The sequence below is a fragment of the Protopterus annectens genome, chromosome 7.part0 (genome assembly GCF_019279795.1).
Source record: "Protopterus annectens isolate FY-2018-M chromosome 7.part0, PAN1.0, whole genome shotgun sequence".
Taxonomy (NCBI): domain Eukaryota; kingdom Metazoa; phylum Chordata; order Ceratodontiformes; family Protopteridae; genus Protopterus; species Protopterus annectens.
Window position 1 is genome coordinate 442,458,586 of NC_056739.1, and position 2,901 is coordinate 442,461,486.

Here is a 2,901-nt window from a genome sequence, read left to right on the forward strand (position 1 = left end):
TAGGGCCATATCCTGTGTGAGTTTGAAAGCCCTAGGTGGAGGGCAAAGGGGAAAACTGGCATAGTGGAAGTCTGGATGAGGGTCTGGCTGAGACCTCGCGGCCAAGCAGAGTTCCATAAGGGTGACCTGGATCAGATGCTCCTAGAGCACGGGGACATGGCACAGCTTGGCAGTCTGCAAGGGATATGCAGGAGACGGTGACCGTGGTGCCCTTGACCGGAAAGGAGGGAGCACGTAAGTCCCGATGAGAGTGTGCCTGCCCCTCGGTTGCCAGGGGGAGTTCCACGAGGGTGGCCTGGATCAGAGGGTGGTCCCCCTGAGAGGCTCCAAGGGCACGTGGACATGGCATGGCAGCCTCCAGGAGATATGCAACCCAGGAAAAGAGCGCTCCGGCCTGGTTAGAAATGGAAGCCCAGAGGGGGAGTCCATCCAGGTGGAAGTCCAGAAGGGAGAGAGAGGGGTGGAAGGCAGCTGGGCAGGAAGCACTCCCTCCTGGGTGAGAGGGTCCAGATCGCAACTCGCTGGGGCAGAAGTCCTTAAAGGAGCATCTGGCAGAAGGCAGCCGGGCCAGGAGTGCTCCTGCCTGGTTGAGCGGGGTCTGGCGGAGCCCCCCATTATGGAAGTCCTCAAGGGAGCATCTGGTGGAAGGTTGCGGTGCCAGGAGTGCTTCTGCCAGGTAAGGGGAAGGAGTATGACCTAGCCTGGTACCCGACGGCATTCCTGAAAAGTCGCCAAGTCCCCAGAATGGCTCTGGACCGGAAAGGAGGGGGACGTGGAAGTCCCGATGACAGCGTGCCTGCCCCTCTATGGCCAGGTGGAGTTCCATGAGGGAGGCCTGGATGAAATGGAGGTCCCCCTGAGAGGCTCCGAGGACATGGGGACTCAGGTTGGCCAGGCAGCCTCCAGGAGATCTGAGAAAGATATGGACTGTGGTGCTCTGGACTAGAAAGGCGGGGGGCTCGGAAGTCTCGATGAGAGTGTGCCTGCCCCTCGGTGGCCAGTGGGGAGTTCCACGAGGGTGGCCTGGATTGAAGGGAGGTCCCCTTAAGAGGATCCGAGGGCACGGGGACATGACATGGTTTGGCAGCCTCCAGGAGATATGCAGCCTAGGAAAAGAGTGCTTCTGCATGTGTAGAAGTGGAAGCCTGGAGGGGTGAGTCCATCCCAGTGGAAGTCCAGAAGGGGGAGAAAGAGGGGCGGAAGGTAGCCGGGCAGAAAGCACTCCTTCCTTGGTGAGAGGATCTGGATCTCGCCCGTGGTGGGACGGAAGTCCTCAAGGGAGCATCTGGCAGAAGGCAGCGGGGTGAGAAGTGCTCCTGCATGGCTGAGTGGGGTCTGGAGGTGCTCCCATGATGGAAGTCATCAAGGGAGTGTCTGGTGGAATGCTGCAGGGCCAAAAGGGCTCCTGCCAGGCAGGGGGAAGGCGTCTGACCTCACCCGGGACCCGACGGCAATCCATAAATGTCGCAAAGTCCCTAGAATGGCCCTGGACCAGAAAGGAGGGGCCTCGGAAGTCCAGATGAGAGTGTGCCTGCCCCTCTGCAGCTGGGAGAGTTCCATGAGGGCAGCCTGCATTAGAGGGAGGTGACCCTGAGAGGCTCCGAGGGCACAGGGACACGGCCCGGTCAGGCAGCCTCTAAGAAATCTGGGGAAGACGGGGACCATGGTGCTCTGGACCAGAAAGGAGGGGGGTCTGAGAAGTCCCTATGAGGGCATGCTTGCCCTCTGCAGCCGGGAGGAGTTCTGCTAGGGTGGTCTGGATTCGAGGGAGGTCCCCCTGAGAGGGTCTGAGGGCACAGAGACATGGCACAATTTGGCAGCCTGCAGGGGATATGTGGGAGACGGGGACTGTGGTGCCCTGGAATGGAAAGGAGGGGGCTCGGACGTCCCTATGCAGATGTGCCTGCCCCTCAGTGACCGAGGGGAGTTCTGCAGGGCCGGCCAGGACTGGAGGGAGGTCCCCCTAAGAGGATCCGAGGGCACAGGGACATGGCGGGACATGCCCTGGCCAGGCAGCTTCCAGGAAATACATGCGAGATGGGGGCTGTGGTGCTCTGGACCGGAAAGGAAGGGGATATGGAAGTCCCAATGAGAGCGTGCATGTCTCTCGGCTGCCGGGGGGGAGTTCTGTGAAGGTGGCCTGGATTGGAGGGATGTCCCCCTGAAAGGCTCTGAGGGCAAGGGGGACATGGTACAGTTTGGCTGCCTTCATGGGATATGCGGGAGATGGAGACTGTGGTGCCCTGGACAGGAAAGGAGGGGGGCTCAGAAGTCCCTATGAGAGCGTGCCTGCCCCTCAATGGCCAGGGTGAGTCCCGCAAGCATGGACAGGATCAGACGGAGGTCCCCCTGAGAGGCTCCGAGGGCACGGAGACATGGCCTGGCCAGGCAGCCTCCAAGAGATCTGGGGAAGATGGGGACCATGGTGCTCTGGACCAGAAAGGAGAGGGGTCTCAGAAGTCCCTATGAGGATGGGCCTGCCCCTCAGCAGCCATGGGGAGATCTGCAAGGGTGGCCTGGATCAGAGGGAGGTCCCCTTGAGAGGCTCTGAAGGCATGGGGACATGGCTCGGCCAAGCAGCCTCCAGGAGATATGTGGGAGATGGGGACTTTGGTGCTCTGGACCTGAAAGGAAGGGGACGTGTAAGTCTTGATGAGAGTGTGCCTGCCCATCAGTGGCTGGGGTGAGTCCCGTGAGGGTGGACTGGATCAGAGGGAGGTCCCCCTGAGAGGCTTTGAGGGCATGGGGACACGGCAAGGTTTGGCAACCTTCAGGGGATATGCGGGAGACAGGGATCGTGGTGCTCTGGACCTGAAAGTAGGGGGATGTGGAAGTCCTGATGAGAGCGTGCATGCCCCTCGGTAGCCGGAGTGAGTCCCGTGAGGGTGGCCTGGATCAGAG